This window comes from Dryobates pubescens, chromosome 6 (genome assembly GCF_014839835.1).
Source record: "Dryobates pubescens isolate bDryPub1 chromosome 6, bDryPub1.pri, whole genome shotgun sequence".
NCBI lineage: Eukaryota > Metazoa > Chordata > Aves > Piciformes > Picidae > Dryobates > Dryobates pubescens.
In genome coordinates, this window is record NC_071617.1 from 42,189,551 (window position 1) to 42,205,596 (window position 16,046).

Here is a 16,046-nt window from a genome sequence, read left to right on the forward strand (position 1 = left end):
CTTCTCTGGACATGTTCCAACAACTCAACATCTCTCCTAAACTGAGGGGCCCAGAAGTGGACACAGGACTCAAGGTGTGGCCTCACCAGTGCTGAGTACAGGGGCACAATGACTTCCCTGCTTCTGTTATAAATTATACCAGGGAAACAACCAAGAACCATTTGAGTCTTGCAAATCATTTCTGCTCATCCTCATTTAGAGGGAGTTGGCCTGGACACGCTTATGAAACTGGCTGAGGGAAAATAAAGTCATGCCTTATTCCAGCAGTGGATGCATCCAAGCTTGCGGCTCTTTCCACCGGGCAACAAGCATGTGTGCTGCCGAGCATCCAAAAATGAGCTGCCCTATCATGCATGACAGTGGCCATGCCTTCAAATTTCTCTTCCTGTTTGATCATGTCCTAAGAGGCAGGAAACAAAAAGTTTAGTTATCAGCCACATGCTTTCCCTGATACTGCCTGCCAAAGGGGACAGGTAGACAACTGAAGTAGCTGCGGAGCTACTCATTAAACACCAAAGGATTTCACTTGCTGCAGCAGAGCAAATAGCTCTTCGGGGCCCTGTTAACCACAAAGGTTTTCAGCCAAACGACCCCAGTAATGCCCAGGAGATACAGCACCCTGTATTTTTCCTCAGTTACATGGACCTAATGGTCTTCAGTTCATTGCCTTCACCCTTTACCGCTTTCAGGTATCACTGCTCAACCATGGCACCAAGGAAGAGAGTGGGAGGAAAGCCCAGAAACTGAGAATCTTTAATGAACAGTAGTTAATAATTGACTCGATGTGTGACCTTGGGCAAGCACCATTTTCTCCCCTTAGTGCATCTTTGTCTCCTTGTGTCACTTGAATTAATTGCACTACCATGCCATGCAAGAGACTTTAAAGCTTATTATTTATCCAAGTTTTTGAAGATGCAAAATACCATACAAGTATTTTTGTGGTTATTAGCTTCCTCACAGGGGGGTTATGAAGCTTTGTAATTAATGTTTGTAAAACAAACCTTTGTCATCAGATGAAATGTGCTGGAGACGGGCAAAGGATTAATATCCCCGGTAAACTGATGAGGATTTTACTGTTCTGTGCAACACTTAATAAAAAATAACTGAAAACAAATCTAAGCTCATACTGATAGGAGGGATGAGGAGGCAGGGATGGATGGATGTGGGGAAAGACTGCTATCCATTAATTAATCCAAATACCATCCATCTCCAAGAGAGTGCCAAGTATTTTCTTGCTCCTGGGGACAAGCACACATTGAAGTTAAAGCTGATTTGGGGTAACCAGAACCCTGGAGTACCCCAGGAAGACTCACACTGCAGTCAGGAATGCCAGATATAGTTGACAACAGCACAGCTCTGACCTCACAACCTTTAGACAGCAACTGCTGCCTGGGGAATTGGATGGGCAGAGAGCAAACAGGTGCAGGCATGCATAGGAACCATACAACCACTTAGAAGGGAGCCAGAAAAAAAGCTTAAAACCCAACCATAGGGCCCAAAGTCCCATATATGGCAAGCCCTGGTTCCCAGTCACTGGTTTGGAGGAATAGAGAACCATCACTCCTTTGGCTGAGCAGGATTCAAGTCCCCAGAACATCGGCAGCTACCAGTCCTATACATTAAGAGCCACAAACTCAGTGGCTGTGTAAAAATACACACCAACAGATTTATACTTCTTTAGTATGAGAAATGTGGTTACTGGAATGTTTTACAGTACAGCTACTTCCAAATGCAGCAATGATAGCCTTTGGAGACTTTCTTGGAGAACAATTACCACCAGAGATGAAAACTGCTGGCAACTGCTTTAGCTGCTTGAGTACTACCTTTCTTCCCAACATGGCAGATGCAGACAGAATCCCTCCTTCCCAATACCCCATACATGCATTAAACAAAACAGCCCTCCAGATGGTTCACATGCTCAAGTTCTCACCACATGTGTCCCTGTATTGTGGAATAGTGATATGCTCTACCCTGCCTTTATACAAATAGGCTGCAAAAGTACTCCCTTGTAAACTCCAGAACCAAGAGGATGTGCAAGCCCTGCAGACGTTTTGTGCAAGTGTTAATCAGGCTTCACTCTTATTTACTGCATTTGCCTACAGCGTATCTTCCCAAGATAAGCATCTCCACGCTGCTTTCATGTTTGCAACAAGGAGTATCTTCTGGCATTCAGCTCAAGTTGTCCTCACAGAAGTAGGTTTAAGACAGGTTGGAGAAACAGCACTCTAAGCACCTGTCTTGTACCAGGCTGGTCATCTTTTTGTTTGTCACTTCAAAACACAGAGCAAGGGGATCTGAGCTCAGATCAGAGTAAATAGGTGTGATTATCAACAATCGTGGTTGAGCTTGATGCACCCTCACCGCAAGGAAGACACACATCCTTACAGTGATGTAGTCTGCTTCCCACCATCACTTGAAGACATGTAACAGCCACTCGAGTTGTCCATGGGATGAGGTGCAAGTATGGGAAGCTAAGCAAATACCTTTTCTCACATAAGATGCTCCACACAACACTTTTAAATCCTGAGAAAACACTTCCCCCCACAGTGACTCGTGTAAGACTCAAAAGGAATACAAAATGTGTGTGGCACTATGTGGCAGTGTAACACCCCTTCTCGCTGTGCCCAGTGTAAAGGATCAAGCCAAACATCCCCTCACCATCTTCAGTTTTACAGGGGAGGAGTTGGAGCAAGAGCCCTTCATTGGAGGATGCTCTGCTAATCCTTGCTATATGCGACCACTAAGGGCAAAGGATGAGCATCACCAGCTGCTCTGCTACAAATTGCATCATGGAAAATTGGATGCATATATGCAGTGTGGAGCCATTAGAAGGAACTGCCTCGAACACCTCCCCCTCCCTGTACTGCAGTTCCTAAGCGCCATTTCCACCATTGAAACACAAGCAACACCGTTTCCCACGAGCACTACTGAAAAGTGTTACCCTCACCAAAACCACCCAGGGCAGCTGGTACATGCTGCAGAAGCAGTAGAGAATTAAGCACCTTCTGCAGCTTACCCTTAGCAGACCACAGACACAAGACACCCTAGCTGTTGGAATTTACTTTGCTTCACATTTCACTATCATTTGTCATACAAAAAAGACTTTATAAGTACCCAAGTGGGGGAAGGGGACTGCTTCCATAAGCAATAAAACATGGCTTCCTGTGAGGTAGAACACAGCTGGTTAACAGGGCTCAGGAACATTATCTAATTGCTCAGGCTAGAAAGAGAAAAGCAATCTAAACCGATCCGAAGCTTCAGAGGGAATTAGGGAAGTAGAATATAATTACTTAAGTTGGAATTCAGCCAGAGCTCATGCAGAGGGGAGGAAAAAAACCAAAAAGCCAAAAACCAAACCATCAAACCAGAAAATAACCCAAACCCAAAAAGCAATTCTCATCTTTGATGACCAAAAAATGACCAGGAACTTAGTTTTCCATTCCTTCCCAGACTGGTACGGGCATTTGACCTCATTCATGCTAACGCTGCTCTTTATGAAGCAGCTTTGAGCAGCAGTGTGCCCAGGTGGCCAAGAAGGTCAATGGCATCCTGGCCTGGATCAGGAACACTGTGGCCAGCAGGAGCAAGGAGGTCATTCTGCCCCTGTACTCAGCACTGGTTAGGCCACACCTTGAGTCCTGTGTCCACTTCTGGGCCCCACAGTTTAGGAAGGATGTTGAGTTGCTGGAACATGTCCAGAGAAGGGCAACAAAGCTGGGGAGGGGTTTGGAGCACAAGCCCTATGAGGAGAGGCTGAGGGAGCTGGGGTTGCTTAGCCTGGAGAAGAGGAGGCTGAGGGGAGACCTTCTTGCTGTCTACAACTCCCTGAAGGGAGGTTGTAGCCAGGTGGGGGTTGGTCTCTTCTCCCAAGCAACCAGCACCAGAACAAGAGAGCACAGTCTCAAGGTGTGCCAGGGGAGGTTTAGGTTGGATGTTAGGAAGTTCTTCACAGAAAGAGTGATTTGCCATTGGAATAAGATGCCCAGGGAGGTGGTGGAGTCACCATCACTGGAGTTGTTTAGGAAGAGACTTGATGGGGTGCTTGGTGTCATGGTTTAGCTGATTAGATAGAGTTGGATGATAGGTTGGACTCGATCTCGAAGGTCTTTTCCAACCTGGTTAATTCTATTCTATTCTAAAGAAAGATACTATCATAGCTATCAATTACACTGCAGCACCATGCTAGAGAGACCATAAGTTTTTACATCACTCAGGCATGCTGAAATTTGGAAATATGCAGATTTTCTATCCTTAAACTTCACAATATTGGAGATATGGTGGAAGATTTTTTTTAAAAGTAAGTATGGACTAACAACCAACTTCAGCAAACAGCTTGCCAGGACATTCCATATCTGTCACCTCAAGACTCTTCACAAAGCACCAGTGGAAGAACAGCATGTTTCCTGTGGCCACCTCTCAGCTGCACAGCTCTGGGTTCATGCAGCAGGACAGTGGATGGATGAATAGAATAGCATCATCATGTCCAACCTATCACCCAACACTATCTAATCAACTAAACCATGGCACCAAGCACCCCATCCAGTCTCTTCCTAAACACCTCCAGTGATAGTGACTCCACCACCTCCCTGGGCAGCACATTCCAATGGCCAATCTCTCTTTCTGTGAAGAACTTCTTCCTAACATCCAGCTGCCAGCTAGATGTGGCACCATTCACCACCACCCAGCTCCTAACCCAACACAGGGTACTCCTGTCCAAACCACAAACTGCCAACTTGGCCAGGAGTTTGCTGTGGGGGATGGTGTCAAAGGCCTTGCTGAGGTCCAGGTAGACTACATCCACAGCCTGCCCCACATCCACCAGGCAGTCACCTGATCATAGAAGGAGATCAGGCTGGTGGTACTGTCCCAGGCCTCTGCCTCAGAAAATGATCTTGGAGGCAAAGTGTTTGGTCAAACCCTGCATCCACGAAGCACAAGTTGGTATATCTTTTAGCAGATCTGCTGTCACAGTAAGAAACCAGAAAGGCATGTATTATCAAGCCAGAAAACTCAGCCATGCCTTGCTTCAAAGCTTCCCTGGTATTTTACAAGCTGTGAGAAGCAGCCGAGCCAAATACGGTCTGTTTGAAAGGACAGTGTGGTGGGTTGAAAAAATTCCCTCCAAGATTAAATTTGCCAGACCAGCTCAGTTGGAAGTAAATGGAGCTGTATTTACAAGCAAAACTGCAATCTGCAATGGAATGCAATGAATATGTACAAAATATACAGGATTTACAATATTTACAGGTATTTACAATCGATAAACAGTACAGGAACCCCCACTGGCTAAAATCCAGGGGAGCTGCAACAGCTTGTCCCTCCCTGCCTCCTCCTTACCACCCTGTACAGAAAAAGGGACAAGAGAAAAGAGAGCAGAGAGAAGTTGTTGTTAATACCAGTCACAACAAAGCAGTGCAGCCAAGATCAAGCAGAAGCTCAGTCTCTCCCAGAGTGAAGAAACAAAAAAAGAGAGATAGATTGTTTTGTACAACTAGTTTGAGTCCATTTTCTTTCCAATGGGGTTGTTTAGAATTATCCTTATTTTCCTTCTCACACCCAATAGTGATTTATTTACATTTTACTACTTTCTCTTCAAGATCTGTGGAAAATTTTAAAGGCATAGCCTAAAACTACCACAGATAGGCAGACACCCACTCAGATCTGAAAGGCTACACAGTTGTCTGCAGTCCACATGAAATCTCTGTGTGTGACAGATCATGGATAAAATACTGCTGATAAAAAACACTGCCAGGAATGCCAGACTGGCCCTTTTCTTCCTTCAACCTCACCAGCACCTGTGAACAAGCAAAGACAAGGCTGGAGCTGAAGGGCACCCATCTACCCAGAGACAGAGGCAAAACTCAGTTCTCAGAAGGGGGAGACCTTATTGCTGTCTACAACTACCTGAAGGGAGGTTGTAGCCAGGAGGGGGTTGGTGTCTTCTCCCTGGCAACCAGCACCAGAACAAGAGGACAGGCTCAAACTCCACCAGGGGAAGTTTAGAATAGAATAGGTTAGAAAAGACCTTTGAGATCATCCAGTCCAACCTATCATCCAACACTAATCAACTAAACCATGGCACTAAGCACCCCATCCAGTCTCTAACTAAACACCTCCAGTGATGGTGACTCCACCACCTCCCTGGGCAGCACATTCCAATGGCCAATCACTCCTTCTGTGAAGAACTTCTTCCTAACCTCCAGCCTAAACCTCCCCTGGTGCAGCTCGAGACTGTGTCCTCTTGTTCTGGTGCTGGTTGCCTGGGAAAAGAGACCAACCCCCACCTGGCTACAACCTCCCTTCAGGTAGTTTGGGCTTGAAGTGAGGAGAAAGTTCTTCACAGAGAGAGTTGTTGGCCGTTGGAATGTGCTGCCCAGGGAGGTGGTGGAGTCACCGTCCCTGGAGGTGTTCAAGAGGGGATGGGATGTGGCACTTGGTGCCATGGTTTAGTAGTCATGAGGTGTTGGGTGACAGGTTGGAGTTGATGATCTTTGTGGTCTTTTCCAACCTTATTGATTCTATGATTCTATGGCTATTCCTGTCATAGATGTGGCAGAAATGATCTGAAAAGCATGGAATATCTTGTAGGACAAAGCCTACTTCTCCTGTTCCCCTGAGGAGGTGAGAACACTCATTACCAGCCCTAACTGTGAGAGCTTTCACAGGCAGGAAGCGGGTACCAAGGCAAAGCCTCTGTAATCCCTACCAGTCCTAACCAAGTGCCTCTTTCACCTACCCCTTATGGTCAGCCTCATTCCACTACTAAATAGCAAGGACAGAGCTAATGCCAGGCAGAATTTTGGCTGATCCAATTGCACTGAAATCGATCCCCATGCTTTGCTTCAGCAAGGCATGCCCACACAGACAAACAAGTGCAAATGCTTAAGCCTATGGAAGTAAAGGGATATACTATAAATTACATCTAGTGTTAATGCTACACCAACATTTTTGGCTGCACCAACAAAGGTTTGAATAAGCCCTCTACCAGAAGGGCTACAGGGAGACATAGAGGGCAACACCATTTCTGCTGATCAGTTCCAGCCACACAGATTTGACAACACTGTTGTTTTCTTATGAATTAGAAGATGGAGGTAGGATGGAAGGCAGATTGGGAGGTTTAGAGAGGTCTGCCAGGAGGAATTAATTTCAACATTTTCAATGCCTAATGTAATCCAACCACACACACACACACACACAAAACCCCAAAACAAACAAACAAACAAACACCCAAACCCAAGCCTTCACAAAGTAAACAAAAGAGAAAGGCCACAAGTTAAAACACTCAAAAACCATGTACATAAAAATGAAACCATTGGTAGTAGGCTTTGCTTTCCACCCTTTGGCATGCTTAATTGCTTAACAGTAAAGGGAGATGGTGGTGGGAGGTGGTGGGAGATCATAGAATCAATAAGGTTGGAAAAGACCTCAAAGATCATCAAGTCCAACCTGTCACCACAGACCTCATGACTAATAAACTATGGCACCAAGTGCCACAACCAATCCCCTCTTGAACGCCTCCAGGGATGGTGACTCCACCACCTCCCTGGGCAGCACATTCCAATGGCCAACAACTCTCTCTGTGAAGAACTTTCTCCTCACCTCAAGCCTAAACTTCCCCTGACACAGCTTGAGACTGTCCTCTTGTTCTGGTGCTGGTTGCCTGGGAGAAGAGACCAACCCCCACCTGGCTACAACCTCCCTTCAGGTAGCTGTAGACAGCAAGAAGGTCTCCCCTGAGCTTCCTCTTCTCCAGGCTAAGCAACCCCAGCTCCCTCAGCCTCTCCCCATAGGGCTTGTGTTCCAAGCCCCTCCCCAGCCTTGTTGTCTTTCTCTGGACACGTTCAAGAGTCTCAATGTCCTTCTTAAATGGAGGGGCCCAGAAGCGGACACAGGACTCAAGGTGTGGCCTAACCAGTGCTGAGTCCAGTGGCACAATTACTTCCCTGCTCCTGTTGGCCACACTACTCCTGGATACAGGCCAGGATGCCATTGGCCTTCTTGGCCACCTGGGCACACTGCTGGCTCATGTTCAGCCAGCTGTCAACCAGTACCCCCAGGTCCCTTTCTGCCTGGCTGCTCTCCAGCCACTCCAACCCCAGCCTGTAGCACTGCATGGGGTTGTTGTGACCAAAGTGCAGCACCTGGCACTTGGACTTGTTGAATGCCATCATGTTGAACTCTGTCCATCTGTCCAGCCTGTCAAGGTCCCTCTGGAGAGCCCTTCAGTCCTCTAACAGATCAACATCTGCTCCCAACTTGGTGTCATCTGCAAATTTACTGATGACTGACTCAATCACCTCCTCCAGATCATCAATAAAGATATTCAGCAGGATGGGGCCCAGAACTGATCCCTGGGGGACACCACTAGTGTGATGATGGCGGGAGATGATGGCGGGAGATGATGGCGGGAGATGATGGCGGGAGATGATGGCGGGAGATGATGGCGGGAGATGATGGCGGGAGATGGGGGGAGATCTCAGCTGCTCTGGAGGTGTTCAAAAAGGGTTTGGACATGGCACTTGAAGCCATGGTTTAATAGTTATGAGGTCCTGGGTGACAGGTTGGACTTGATGATCTTTGAGGTCTCTTCCAACCTTATTGATTCTATGATGAGATGGCGGGAGATGGCGGGAGATGGCGGGAGATGGCGGGAGATGGCGGGATCTCCAGTCCACTGGAGACTGAATGAGGCGCTGGTCACAAATGCTTGGAAGGCATCTTGCACTGACCTTGGAAACAGGTCCAGAGGAAGCCAATGATGGGTTTTCTGTCTCTAATACATATGGATCCAATTCCACCTTCCGCTGCAAAATTGTAACTTTCAGTGCAGTCGATGGGAATTACACCTATTTAATAGATGGCAGAATTGATTTTGTGATCTCAGGTGTCTGGGCCTGCAAGATTTCCAGCCTACATAACTTTAGATAAAAATCGAGCAACCCCAAGATAATGAAGTCTTTGAGATTCCACAAACACTGCCTCACTGAGCAAAGCTCAGAGGTGGCTGGAGCTCAATGCAATCACAAGCTTCTGCCAGAAACGTTGTAGATCAGGACATTTCCAGCCAGGCTAGGGACTAATGTCATGAGAATTGCTACCTAAGGGATATTTTTATCACTACTCCATTGCTCCTGGGCAAAATGCAAAGGGGATGATGTGTACACAGAGCTACAATTCACATCTAAGAGTGGAGCCTAAGATTCACATCAAGCTGTTTGACTTTACTCTGCAAGCTTTGCTTGTCACAGTGCATATGCAATGATGTGTTTAAGAAGATCCTGTTACCAGACAGAAAGAGTGAGAAAGACAGCAGGAGAAACTGTCACCTGCTGAGACATGGCTCTGTGACTTAGCTGGTGTCACATTGAGGACTGTGAAGTACCTGGCAGGAGCAACGAAAGGTCACAGATATATTTTTCACTACTTGGTCTTGGCACTTTAATTTAAGGACACTTGGGAAATGGGAGGACTCCTCAGCTTTGCTCCCTTTTGTGCTCTCCTTGCTGAGCTTCTGAGCACAAGAGGCTGCAGATGGAGCCAGTAAGTGATGGAGAGGGTAGGACAAAAACAGAAGACATGAGAACAAGCATTTACACCTTTTCTCTCAAAGCATGAGGAAGCCTCACCACACTGGAAGAGCATAAGGCACCACCTTCCTCCCAGCAGCAGTGGTGGCCTAAAACTGGAGCCACGCTGAGCAACAGGTTGGGATCTCAGCAGGGCTCATCTTGCAGTGCCAGCCCACAACAATGCTTGCTCCAGACCTAAAGGCTGCCCTAGAGCCCTAAAGATTAATTAGCAAGCAAGACTTTGGCCTGCAATCCCTGTTCTACTCACAAGATGCAGCCTCTGCTCTCCTCCTCCCTTGGGAGTACTCAGTGAGTGCTACTGCATTCAATTCAGCATTCCTTCTCCATTAACAGTAACTCAATACCAGTGGACCCTGCGGACCTGGGTGATGCATTGTTCCCGCTGCACAGAAATTACATTGTTTAGCTGGCCACAGACTGCATCATTCTCTTGGCTCTTGGCCACAGTGATGGTGGCACACTAGGACAGGGAGCAAAGGCAGCTCCCAGCGAGTGGGCCCTGCTGATGACTTGCCGCTCATCTCCAAAGACAGACAGTAGAAAAAGGTGCTGTGACACTCCAGGGCAGCCCACATCATGCCTGGAGAAAGGACGGTGGGGAAAGGGAAAAAATACATCATCTCTCCTCTGTGGAGGACAAACAGACTGAAGAGATTTGGTCTCTTCCTCACAGTCTTACACAGGTCTCTCATTTGCAAAGAGACAGATGTCCATGGCCTCCTGGCAGTTGGTCAGCAGCTGCACAAGTAAGGGAACCAGGAATAGAAAGATTAAGGATTATGACTGGGATGCTGAGGGAGTCAGCAGTTCAGTCCAGTAGCTCACTATATTCATTTGCTCCCACTGCTGTATCAGTCTTCAGCAGCATATGGTGAGGAATAGCCTCTTTGGTGCTCATCCTTGCAACTTCCAGTTCAACAGCCCAGTCATATGTCTACCAGCCTCCCACAAAGGGAATCACAGTACAGACAACACCACAGCCCTGAGGGCCTGTTGTCTGTATGGTATCCAACACATACCAGTGAGGATGGGCTGCCTGGTGCATCCCCTCTCTATGGCAACTGCTCACTGCAACACCTCCTGTCACACAATACCCAACTGCCTAGAAAAAGAGGTGCTATGAAATAGAGGGGGTTACTCCACTCATGAGCAATGACAGAATCACAGAATGTTAGGGGTTGGAAGCGACCGATGCAATCCACAGCTCCTGAGGAGTAACACAAGGGAGAGAAGTGATGAACAGGCTGTAGGAGATAGAGACAGAAACGCTCCTTTGTGTTTATTAAAATAATGTCCATTAGTCACCTCCCTGACCATGCTGGTGTTTATGCTGAAAGGCAGTGCCTTGAGGCAGAAGCCAGCACTCCTGGAGCAACATCAGCACTCCTTTGAGATGCACAGTGCGAATGCCTTTTCCTCTCATGAGGCTCCCAGCACATCCTTGGCCAGTTGCCTTCTTAGCTGCAGATCTTTCATTTCCAAACTGCCCCAATACATGGAGCCCCTGAAGTCCTGTCTCACCCCTACAGCTCTTGCAGACTGTGCTGCCTGCCACGAAGGGATGCAGTTTTGCACTGTTTGAAGAATGTATGGAATGTATAGAATAAACCAGGTTGGAAGAGACCTTCAAGATCATCGTGTCCAACCTATCATCCAACACCACCCAACCAACTAAACCATGCAACCAAGCACCCTATCAAGTCTCCTTCTGAACACCTCCAATGATGGTGACTCCACCACCTCCTCGGGCAGCACATTCCAATGGGCAATCACTCTCTCTGTGTAGAACTTCCTCCCAACCTCCAGCCTAAACCTCCCCTGGTGCAGCCTGAGACTGTGTCCTCTTGTTCTGGTACTGGCTGCCTGGGAGAAGAGACCAACATCCTCCTGTCTACAACCTCCCTTCAGGTAGTTGTGGACAGCAATAAGGTCACCCCTGAGTCTCCTCTTCTCCAGGCTAAGCAACCCCAGCTCCCTCAATCTCTCCTCGTGGGGCTTGTGTTCCAAGCCCCTCACCAACTTTGTTGCTCTTCTCTGGACACGCTCCAGCAACTCAACATCCTTCCTAAACTGAGGGGCCCAGAACTGGACACAGGACTCAAGGTGTGGCCTAACCAGTGCAGTGTACAGGGGCAGAATGACCTCCCTGCTCCTGCTGGCCACACTGTTCCTGATGCAGGCCAGGATGCCACCGGCCCTCCTGGCTGCCTGGGCACACTGCAGGCTCATGTTCAGCCTACCATCGACCAGCACCCCCAGGTCCCTCTCTGCCTGGCCACTCTCCAGCCACTCCACCCCCAGCCTGTAGCTCTGCATGGGGTTGTTGTGGCCAATGTGCAGAACCCGGCACTTGGATGTGTTAAATCTCATGCCGTTGCACTCTGCCCATCTGTCCAGCCTGTCGAGGTCCCTCTGCAGAGCCTCTCTACCCTCCAACAGATCAACTCCTGCCCCCAGCTTGGTGTTGTCAGCAAATTTACTGATGATGGACTCAATGCCCTCGTCCAGATCATCAATAAAGATGTTAAAGAGCATGGGGCCCAGCACCGATCCCTGGGGGACTCCACTAGTGACTGGCTGCCAGCTGGATGTGGCACCATTCACCACCACTCTCTGGGCTCGGCCCTCCAGCCAGTTCCTAGCCTAGGTGCAGGGAGGAAGGAAACAAGGAGAAGGGGCAGATGGAGAAACAGGATGAAGAACAAACCCAATCAGCTAGCCATGTGACCAGCCCAGCTATGGAAACCAACTGCCAGTACTGCCTTCCCACTGACCCAATAACACACAGTGCCATAGGCTGGCACATTGAACAGGGAAGGCACAAGGTCTCCCACACAACTTCAACAGGTTTTGGACTACTAACCACATGATCTGCAATAGACTCCTATTCATCACTTGAGTCAGATTCCTTAAAGCAGAGGTTGATTCTTGCACATGAACACTTACCACTTCTCCCTTTTGCATGCTCCCTCATAAAACTAAACACTTGTAGGCTATTTCATGATCTGCCTCACCCAAGTAAGCTCACTCCTCACAGAAACACATCCACATGGGGGCTGAGCCCAGCAGCAGTTTAATGGCGTGTTGCAGTACCAAACAGCACTTGAGCAGAGCAGGAGGAGGAACATTAAATGTGATCTCACATCAGACATTAAAATACTTCTGCAGTCATTAAAAATATATATATAAAAATCCCAGGACAGATCATAAACCCATGGTGAGGTGTACAAGGAATGAAGTCGGAGAGTTGTGGTCAAAGGGACAGAGTTTAGTTGGAGGCCTGTATCTAGTGGAGTCCCTCAGGGGTCAGTACTGGAACCAGTACTATTCAATATATTCATCAACAACCTGGATGAGGGCACAGAGTGCACTGTCAGTAAGTTTGCTGACGACAAATATCTGGGTGGAGCAGCTGACACACAGGAACATTGTGCTGCCATTCAGTGAGAGTTAGGCTGGAGAGATGGGCAGGGAGAAACTGAATGAAACTCGCCAAGGGCAAGTGTAAAGTCTTGCACCTGGGAAAGAACAACCCCACAGAGCAGTATAGGTTGGGGACTGACCTGTTGGAGAGCAGTGAAAGGGAGAGAGACCTGGGGGTCCTGGCAGATGGAAGGTTGACCATGAGCCAGCAATGTGCTCTTGTGGCCAAGGTCAATGCCCTTCTGGGGTGTATTAGAAGGGGTGTGGTTAGTAGGTCGAGAGAGGTTCTCCTTCCCCTCTACTCTGCCCTGCTGAGGCCACATCTGCAATATTGTGTCCAGTTCTGGGCCCCTCAGTTCAAGAAGGACAGGGAACTGCTTGAACGAGTCCAGCACAGAGCCACAAAAATGATGAAGGGAGTGGAACATCTTCCTTATGAGAAGAGACTGAGGGAGCTGGGGCTAAATAGTTTGGGTAAGAGGAGGCTGAGGAGTGGCCTCATTACTGTTTGCAAATATGTAAAGGGTGAGTGCCAAGAGGATAGAGCCAGGCTCTGTGATGCCCAGTGACAGGACAAGGGGCAATGGGTGGTAGATTGTGGTGGTTTGAAAGGAAAGGCTCTGCTTTCCCCTCCCCCACTGAGAAAGAGACCACGGCTAAACCCAGTCGGAGAAATGAGAGTATATTTTACAAGGAAACAGATTCTATGTAACACAACAAACACAGGTATTTTACAATATATACAGGAATATACAGCAAATAAACTCAACCAGAAACCAGACCCCCCACAGAGGGGGCTTCCCCCTGTGCCCCCCTTCACCCCTACCTCCCTTCTCCCCCCGAGAGGTAGAAAAGAGACGAGGATGGTTAGCAGGACAGGGGAAGAAGCGGACAGGCCTGTTACAGGGAGTGAGTTAGTGCTTATCTCTTGGCAAGAAGCCCAGAAGCAGATCCAGCCGAAAGGGACAGCGAAGGAAGGAAGACTGAGAGAAAGTTCCCAGCTCCCCTGGGTCCAATCTCACCTCCCCCCTATACTTGGCCAATGAAATTCATTTAGAATACCAAAATATTTTACAAACATTTAGCCAGTGTGCCCCTTCCTTAAAGGCACAGCGTCAAACAGCCACATAGATGAGGCACAAGAAGTTCCATGGAAACAGAAGGGGAAAAAAATTTCACTGTGAGGGTGACAGAACACTGGAACAGGCTGCCCAGGGGGGTTGTCAAGTCTCCTTGTCTGGAGATACTCAAAACTGGCCTGGATGCATTCCTGTGTGTTCTGGTATAGGTGATCCTGCTTTGGCAGGCGGGTTGGACTGGATGATCTTTAGAGATCCCTTCCAGCCCCAACATTCTGTGATTCTATCTTTGCTTTTTGTTTGTTTGCTTGTTTACCTTTGGTTTTGGTTCCATTGTGTGTTAGATTTGTTTGGGTTTGGGTTTGTTTTAATTATTTATTTTTTAAAAATTCTCTAGGTAATTAGACAAGCCAAAAGCCTAGTGCAAGGCTGGATATTCACACTAGCACAGCAAGCAAGACAGCATTTTGTCATTCACATCCCATTCATGCTAACAAACCAATGGGAGATGCTCCCATCTCTTTCCAAACTAGGAATTTCCTGCTGTATCCTATGCTTTTGCCCCACAGCAATGCATAGGAGGGTCACAGCTTGTGGTGGTTTGAGCCTTAATTGGGAGTTAAGAGCTCAGATGGGGGCAAGGCTGAGAATCTCTCCCCCACTCCCCCCTCCTCCCTCCCAACAGAGAGGGGAAAAAAAGGAAGGAGCAAATCCACCAAACAATAATTTGGAGTCAGCTTGGAAGTAGAGAGGTAAAGAGTTTTCTTTAAACAAAATATATATATATAACAATAGCAGGTAAGGTTCACAAGGGCAAGGAACAAGGATGGATGGGAGGGGGAAGAAGAATACAAAACCAGTCTCTCTCTGAAGAGGCGCAGAGGCAGCAGGGAGAAGGATCAGGCCTGACCACGTGGCAGAGGAGCAGGAAGGCAGCCGCAGTAGCTCTCATCCAGGAGAGGTAGGAGCCAAAAGGAGGCCTAATGGCTGCAATGTCCTGCTTTTTATATCCTAGCTAGGCAGGGAGGGGGGAATGGAACAGACTCAGTTTCCCAGGGGGAGAACGCCCTGCAGGGAGGGCAAAGTACCCACAAGCCCTCCACCCTGTTTTGTTTTTGTTTTCAGAATGGGCATTAACCCCCCCACAGCTCTACTTCTTGAAGCTAAAGAAAGGGTAAAAATACCTAACTTGCAGCTAATGGCAAATGGCTCAAGGTGCCCTTGCATATGTACTGATGGCAATAGTGCTGCTGGACAGACACTGTTACACCATTTCCCACATAAAAGACCCAAGTTAGAAACCAGAGAAAGCAACTCCTCGGTAGCTATGAGGGACAGCTGGTATGTGAGGGGTTGAAGACAGTGGGAACCAGTGGAGACTTTCAGCCCAGATGCAGCCCCATCTCAAGCAGTCTCACAAGTATGAAGACTGCTCTGGGAAGGACTTGTCTCAGGAGGCCACTGGAACCAGCCAGCCTGCAAATGGCTTTCACAGGGCACTCTGACAAGATGGAACTCTAGGTTCATCTGGCTGGAAACATGCATGCTGCATTCCTTCCTCCACCTTCCTGCCTAATGCTGCTGACTGCCAAGCCCAAATGAGGCAGTAAAATGAGGGGGTTTGTTTTGGCAAATTGTTTGGAGAGAATTAAGGTTACTCGTGGGAAGGAAACATCAGGGAGTAGCGTCAGACCTGCCTGGGAAAAAAAAGCAAGTCTCTGTTCACTGTGGGGATGGTATTTTGTTCAGAGACCAAAGACAAGTTAAAACTCAGTTCTGTGCTATGTCTTTGAGACAGGAATGGATGTGGTATAAGGAGCAAGTTTCATCCTGTAGTGTGAGAATTGTCTTGAGTTTCCTTGGACTGCATTTCTCAACATTTTCCCCCAATCCCTTCCATAACTGAATCATGCCTCTTCTACAGATACAACATGGGGGAAGAAGTAGAAAGCAT